The 8,480-nt window shown below is 40.3% G+C and overlaps 1 long non-coding RNA gene across 1 annotated transcript; it reads right to left on the reverse strand.

The window, feature by feature from the left end:
• Positions 1 to 4,813: 4,813 nt before the first annotated feature.
• On the reverse strand, positions 4,814 to 7,309 carry LOC123387923. The gene is made up of 2 exons (XR_006602420.1): positions 7,233 to 7,309; positions 4,814 to 5,169 (listed from the first exon to the last, which is right to left on the reverse strand). It is a non-coding gene; the product is annotated as an uncharacterized LOC123387923 (long non-coding RNA).
• Between the last annotated feature and the right edge of the window lie 1,171 nt (positions 7,310 to 8,480).

The raw sequence follows: 8,480 nt of genomic DNA on the forward strand, positions 1-8,480 counted from the left end.
AAAGCATTAGAGTGAAATTATCCCCAACCTCCTTCTCCCCAACCCCTATGTCCTTGGCCTCCATCCAGACACAAGGCCATGTGCATATTTGCCCAGATTTCACTCCACAATGACACACATTTTTCACTTTGGCAATACACATCCATAATTAGGGAGCTTCCTTGCACTTTTAGTTATATTCTGTACTTGAATATATCAGAATATACTTAATTGGTGCCTTATTGATAGATCATAAGATGTTAATGTATTGCAACTGCTAACAGCATAGCGGTGCACATCTGGGACAAATGCCACTCCTATGACTGATTGTATGGCTATAAAATAATTTCTATGCACTTTCCACCTTGACAGATATAGCCAAGTGCCTTCCATAGACACAGTATCAATTTTATACTCCCTTCACCAATGTATGAAAATGCCCATCACCCACAAGCTTACCAAGAGGGACTATGCTCTTTCACCATCTAGTAGTTGGAAATGGTAGTTCATTAGACTTTTAATTATATTTCTCTCATTAGAAGGGAAAAATAAGGTTGAAATTTTATTTGTTGGTGGCGATTTAAGAGCTATTTGCTTTTGCTTTCCAGCAAAGTTTTTTTCTGTGCCCTCATAGCCTTTGCTACTTTTTTTGGGTTATTGTAGGAACCCTTCTTGTAAGGATATGAGTACTTTCTATGAAAATATCTACCTTAGTCTGTGTTTGCCTCTTGATATTGTTTATTTCTAGTTTTCAATATAGAACATTTTTTAATATAATTTTTTATTTTTTATAAACATATATTTTTATCCCCAGGGATACAGGATGTGAATCACCAGGTTTACACACTTCACAGCACTCACCAAAAAACACACCCTCCCCAATGTCCATAATCCTACCCCCTTCTGCCAAAACCCCTCCCCCCAGCAACCCTCAGTTTGTTTTGTGAGATTAAGAGTCACTTATGGTTTGTCTCCCTCCCAATCCCATCTTGTTTCATTGATTCTTCTCCTACCCACTTAAGCCCCCATGTTGCATCACCACTTCCTCATATCAGGGAGATCATATGATAGTTGTCTTTCTCTGCTTGACTTATTTCGCTAAGCATGATACGCTCTAGTTCCATCCATGTTGTCGCAAATGGCAAGATTTCATTTCTTTTGATGGCTGCATAGTATTCCATTGTGTATATATACCACATCTTCTTGATTCAATCATCTTTGATGGACATCTAGGTTCTTTCCATAGTTTGGCTATTGTGGACATTGCTGCTATAAACATTCGGGTACACGTGCCCCTTTGGATCACTACGTTTGTATCTTTAGGGTAAATACCCAATAGTGCAATTGCTAAAGGTAAAAATATTAGATTGGCAGCTGACTTATCCACAGAGACCTGGCAGGCCAGAAAGAGCTGGCATGATATTTTCAGAGCACTAAATGAGAAAAACATGCAGCCCAGAATACTATATCCAGCTAGGCTATCATTGAAAATAGAAGGAGAGATTAAAAGCTTCCAGGACAAACAAAAACTGAAAGAATTTGCAAACATCAAACCAACACTACAGGAAATCTTGAAAGGGGTCCTCTAAGCAAAGAGAGAGCCTACAAGTGGTAGATCAGAAAGGAACAGAGACCATATACAGTAACAGTCACCTTACAGGCAATACAATGGCACTAAATTCATATCTCTCAATAGTTACCCTGAATGTTAATGGGCTAAATGCCCCATTCAAAAGACACAGGGTATCAGAATTGATAAAAAAACAAAACCCATCTATATGTTGCCTCCAAGAAACTCATTTTAAGCCCGAAGACACCTCCAGATTTAAAGTGAGGGGGTGGAAAAGAATTTACCATGCTAATGGACATCAGAAGAAAGCAGGAGTGGCAATCCTTATATCAGATCAATTAGATTTTAAGCCAAAGACTATAATAAAAGATGAGGAAGGACACTATATCATACTCAAAGGGTCTGTCCAACAAGAAGATCTAACAATTTTAAATATCTATGCCCCTAACGTGGGAGCAGCCAACTATATAAACCAATTAATAACAAAATCAAAGAAACACATCAACAATAATACAATCGTAGTAGGGGACTTTAACACTCCCCGCACTGAAATGGACAGATCATCCAAGCAAAAGATCAGCAAGGAAATAAAGGCCTTAAATGACACACTGGAACAGATGGACATCACAGTTATATTCAGAACATTTCATCCCAAAGCAACAGAATACACATTCTTCTCTAGTGCACATGGAACATTCTCCAGAATAGATCACATCCTCGGTCCTAAAGCAGGACTCAACCGGTATCAAAAGATTGGGATCATTCCCTGCATATTTTCAGACCACAATGCTCTAAAGCTAGAACTCAACCACAAAAGTAAGTTTGAAAAGAACCCAAATACATGGAGACTAAACAGCATCCTTCTAAAGAATGAATGGGTCAACCGGGAAATTAAAGAAGAATTGAAAAAAACCATGGAAACAAATGATAATGAAAATGCAACGGTTCAAAATCTGTGGGACACAACAAAGGCAGTCCTGAGAGGAAAATATATAGCAGTACAAGTCTTTCTCAAGAAACAAGAAAGGTCTCAGGTACACAACCTAACCCTACACCTAAAGGAGCTGGAGAAAGAACAAGAAAGAAACCCTAAGCCCAGCAGGAGAAGAGAAATCATAAAGATCAGAGCAGAAATCAATGAAATAGAAACCAAAAAAACAATAGAACAAATCAACGAAAGTAGGAGCTGGTTCTTTGAAAGAATGAATAAAATTGATAAACCCCTGGCCCGACTTATCAAAAAGAAAAGAGAAAGGACCCAAATAAATAAAATCATGAATGAAAGAGGAGAGATCACAACTAACACCAAAGAAATACAAACTATTATAAGAACATACTATGAGCAACTCTACGGCAATAAATTTGACAATCTGGAAGAAATGGATGCATTCCTAGGAACATATAAACTACCACAACTGAACCAGGAAGAAATAGAAAGCCTGAACAGACCCATAACCAGTAAGGAGATTGAAACAGTCATTAAAAATCTCCAAACAAACAAAAGCCCAGGGCCAGACGGCTTCCCGGGGGAATTCTACCAAACATTTAAAGAAGAACTAATTCCTATTCTCCTAAAACTGTTCCAAAAAATAGAAATGGAAGGAAAACTTCCAAACTCATAATATAGAACATTTTTTAACTGTCTTATAGTTGAATATATCACTTTTTATTTATGGTTTTGTGGTTTTCATGCTTAGAAAAGCTTTCCTTAAAATAAGATTACAAAAAAAATAACTCTCAAGTTTCTTCTAGTTATCTTTATGGTTTTATATTTTATTTTTAATGCCTTGGTTTGTCCAAAACTTACTTTGATAGGAGGTAGATAAATTCTCCTTTCCCCCAGATACCTGTACAGTCGCGCCAACTCATTTCTTAAACAGTCTTATTTTTCTCACTGATTTGCACAGCTCTCCTCATCCAATACCAGCTTCCTGTTTAAACCAAATTCTGTCTCTCGAATCCAGCGAAAATAAGAAATATCTCTCCTGCCTGGCTCTACCACCAAACCTGGCACAAATACAACCCAGAGTCTTCCAGGTAGCCAATAAAGAGTGATTTACTTTAGTCTGGCAGATAAAACTGTGCTTCACACTTGGCCAGGACTGCATTCTCTCTAGGACCTGTCAGGGTTCAGAGGGGAGGCAGATGATTTGTCAGAAACATATGGGTGATACTGACTGCACCCACCTGACAAAAACCTCGGGGGCCAGCAGCTGGAACTCAACATGTTTTGTAGTGGAAAGGGCAGAGCTTTCAGCCCCTGTCTACCATAATAACCACTGTGTTCCAGGTCTGGAAGGACAAGCTGGTCTCTGTGACTCCTCCCTCAGCTGGACCCTATGACCCTAGCAAATACAAACTCAGTTAAAGTTTAAACTGGCCAACCACATCAGCCTCACTGTTTCATCCCAAAGGGGCTTGGCCCTGCTAGTCACAGCTGGAATGTCTGTTGAGTGTTGATATGTGTTCATCCCTGTGTCAGCTCCTTGTACATCTTAAGCCGGTTGTCACCTGCCTGAGACTTGCTCATCCTGTTCCTTGCTCTGGAGTTTTACAAAAATAGGACTCAGTGGCAGGTGGGGGAAAGGGTGGCTGGCACGACCCATGCAGTAGAAGTGAGGGGCCACCAACCCACTCAGGCACTCCCCCAAATCTGACTCAGCATAACACCAGAAGCCCAGACAGCATCACTCCTGCAGAGACCATGTTGTCTTTGCTCCATAGCATTCCCTTCTACCGTCCCCTCCACTAGTCCCCTCCCTTCCCTCCTTGCCAGCTTCTGCTCATCCTCTAAATTAGTGTAAGCATAAAGCAGTCCTGATCCTCCAGACTGCCTTCCTTTGTGCCCCTGCAGCCCAGATGGCTCTCTCTACTCCAGTTCCAGTTACTTTGTATCATCAGCAGCTGATTGCATGAAGATGCCTCCAACTATGAGGGTGGTGTCTTGCTTTGACCACCGCTGGGTATGCACGGTGGCTCCATGTACTCAACAGACTACAGTGAGGGCTTGCTCATGTGATCAGATGAACATTAAGGAACATTATGGAAACATCACATCCTAGGTACATCTCAAATTAGAGAATAAGTGAGCTAATCACTTGTCAACAGGTTCTAGAAGGAACAGAAACGATTCTCAGTTCCTGGAAACTCCCCCACATGGGTCACCCTCCTCTCAGCTGCACATTGGCCTCACTACTCCAAGGCTTATGACAATCCTGTAGGTTTTTCAAAGTGTCAGCATAAAAAGTAATACGAGCTACTGAAGAATGATACAAGTTTTAGTAATTTAAAGAATGACAAGAGCACATAGATGTGATCTTCTTACTTCTGCAGACACCTTAGATTGTGATTCAGAACAATAGCCAGTATCTTTGACAGAAGACCACAGACTAGAGACTTTTTATGTCCTCCACGGTTCGACTTTCATGATGTTCCGCATATCCAGTCTTGCCACTTTTCTCACAGTGAGCAGCAAAATCCTGTGGCCTCAACTTGGGCAGGCCACAGGCTCTGGGTTGGAGGGAGATGGCATTCTCCGTCCTCTAGGGGGCCCCAGTGGCAGAGTGAGCAATGGGAAGTCAATGAACAGCATGGGCTTTTTGAGGCAAACAGGGCCAAGACTAAAGTGTGAAACAAAGGGAGACATTTGTGTTAAAACAGCTAATACAGTTAGAAATCAAATTTTTCACTGTAAGAGAAAAAAGATGCAAATATAAAATAAAGTCAAAAAATATGCAATATGAAAATGGAATTTAAAATACTAATGCAGGGGCACATGGGTGGCTCAGTTGGTTAGGCATCCAACTCCTGGTTTTGACTCAAGTCATGATCTCAGGGTCATGGATTCAAGCCCACACTCAACGCAGTCTGCTTGAGTTTCTTTCCCTCCTTCCCCCTCTGCTCCTCCCCCCACTCATTTGTGCTTGCTCACTCTCTCTCTCAAATAAATAAATTAATTAAATACTTTTTAAATAAAATATTAATACAAACCCACGATTCAAGTTTCCTGGGATGCATGGGTAGCTCAGTTGGTTAAGTGTCTGCCTTCGGCTCAAGTCATGATCCCGCAGTCCTGGGATCAAGTCCCACATCATGCTCCCTGTTCAGCAGGAAGCTTGCTTCTCCCTCCTCATTCCCCTCCCCCTGCTTACTCAGTCTCTCTCTCTCTCTATCTCTCTTTGACAAATAAATTAAATATATAAAAAAAATAATAATGTTTACCACCTCTACCCACTGAAAGGGCCTAGAAACTGATATTCCGGCAGGAATGATCACACCCAGAGTGCAGTTTTTGGTTTCTAAATACCCCCTCACCCACAGAAACCAGGACTTCTTGGAGAAATTAGAAATGACTGACTCTGGAGCTGAGCCAGGGAAATGACAGGTGATACTGGCATGCCTTTTCTGGCCAAAGCAAAGGAAATGCTTTCGTCAAAAGGGCTCAGAAGGTACCTTGAAGGGGCTTCTGCCAGATAAAGTTGGAGTAATATGAACATCAAAAAGAATAATGATTATAATGTATTATAAAGCAAACAATAATTTAAAATCTGAATCCATAATGGGAGGAGTAATGGAGAGAAACATGGGGTGGGTAGAGGTAAATTGTCAAATACTTGGGAAAAAATAATTATTGTTAATCAAAAGTGACAAAATCTTAACAATTTTTGAAGCCAGGTGGTGGGTACATTTTGTATACTTGAGAATATTAATTCTAAAAAGTTGCTAAAGTTCTAAAAAGAAGCTCCCAGGTGCTCCCAATGTACAGCTGCATCCTGTACATGAGGAAGTAGAGAGCAGATGTGCTTCCACCCCTGAATGGAAGGGGTTTTCTTCAGGCAAGTGTGAGAGTATGTGAGAGTGAGTATGAGTCCATGTGTGTAAGAATGTGAGAGCTTAAGAGCATATTAAGGGCTTTTTTACACCACACTGAAAAATAAACTCAAGGGGCACCTGGATGGCTCAGTGGGTTAAGCCTCTGCCCTCAACTCAGGTCATGATCTTAGGGTCCTGGGATCGAGCCCCGCATCAGGCTCTCTGCTCAGTGGGGAGCTGCTTCCCTCTCTCTCTCTCTCTCTCTCTCTGCCTGCCTCTCCACCTATTTGTGATCTCTCTCTGTCAAATAAATAAATAAAATCTTAAAAAAATAAAATGGACAAAAGACCTCAATGTGAAAAAGGACTCCATCAAAATCCTTGAGTAGAACACAGGGAGCAACCTCTTTGACCTTAACCCCAGCAACTTCTTATAGACACGTCTCCAAAGGCAGAGGAAACAAAAGCGAAAATGAACTATTGGAATTTCATCAAGATAAAAACCTTCTTCACAGCAAAGGTAAACAGTCAATAAAGCTAAAAGGCAACCTATGGAATGGGAGAAGTTATTTTCAAATGTCTTATCAGATAAAGAGCTAGTATACAATATCCCAAAAGAACTTATTAAACTCAACACACAAAAAACATGAATCCAGTCAAGAAATGGGCAGAAGACACGAACAGATATTTCTCCAAAGAAGACATACAAATGACCCACAGACACAAGGAAAAATGCTCAATGTCACTTGGCATCAGGAAAATAAAAATCAAAACCACAGTGAGATGCCACCTCACAGCAGGCAGAATGGCTAAAATGAACTAAGAAAATAGCAGATGTTGGCAAGCATGCAGAGAAAGGAGAATCCTCTTACACATATTCTCGGATTCTCGGATTCTCACGGAATGGAGGATCCTCTTTCCTGTTGGTGGGAACACAAGCTGGAGCAGCCACACTGGAAAACAGTATGAAGATTCCTCAGCAAGTTAAAAATAGAGTTACCTTATGACCAATTTCATTACTTGGTATTTACCCAAAGGAAACAAACATAGTGATTTGAAAGGGTACACACACCCCAATGTTTATAACAGCAATGTCCACAATAACCAAACTACAGAAAGAACCCTTCCTTCAACAGATGAATGGATAAAGAAGATGTGGTATGTATAATGGAATATTACTCAGCCATCAAATAGAATGAATTCTTGCCATTTGCAATGATGTGGATGGCTATAGGGCATTATGCTAAGCAAAAGAAGTTAATTGGAGAAAGACAAATACCACATGATTTCACTTATATGTGGAATTTAAGAAATAAAACAGATAAACATAGGGGAATGGAGGGAAAAATAAAATAAGATGAAAATTAAAGGGAGGCAAACCATAAGACACTCTTTTTTTTTTTTTTTTGACTCAACAAAGATTTATTTCTCACTTAGTCAATATGCCAATTGGTGTTCAGCTCCATACCACTTTTTCTTAGAGTCCAGTCTGAGGGAGGGTTTATCCTTATGATTTCACTATCCCCAAAGCAGAAAAAAGGAAACATGTCTAACTATACGAAACAAACAGGGTTGCTGGAGGGGAGTTGGGTGGGTGATGGACATTAAGGAGGGCATTTAATGTAATGAGAGTTACATGCAACTGATGAATCACTAAATTCTACCCCTGAAAGTAATAATAAAGTGTATCTTAACTAAATTGAATTTAAATAAAGAATTTTCTGAAAAACTGATTGTTTTAAGTTACATTTGGGGAGTATTTGTCATGCAGCCATAGCTAACTAGAGCACTATTCAATCTTTACCCCCCAATAACTTTCTTCTCCAGGAACTTTTTCTGTAGTTAAGATGTACATTGACACTACCTCCACACAATGCCATTAGAGTGAGGATGAGCTCACCCACACTCAGGATACATGTCTTCCCATGAGTCTTGGGTTTGAGCTAGAGCATGGTGATGAGCAATGAAGAGGGAATGTCTCTCCCTCTCGGCTTTGTTCTCCTTCCTCTCTTTGCTCTGCTAATTCCCGTCCACCCTTCCTGACAATAGTGTCACATCTGTATTCCCAGCCATTGGCCCTGTGTTATTAGCAAGCATTCACTGAATAAATAAGTGAGATG

The sequence above is a fragment of the Mustela putorius genome, unplaced genomic scaffold, assembly GCF_011764305.1.
Source record: "Mustela putorius furo isolate JIRA1106 unplaced genomic scaffold, ASM1176430v1.1 tig00003867_pilon_pilon_pilon, whole genome shotgun sequence".
NCBI lineage: Eukaryota > Metazoa > Chordata > Mammalia > Carnivora > Mustelidae > Mustela > Mustela putorius.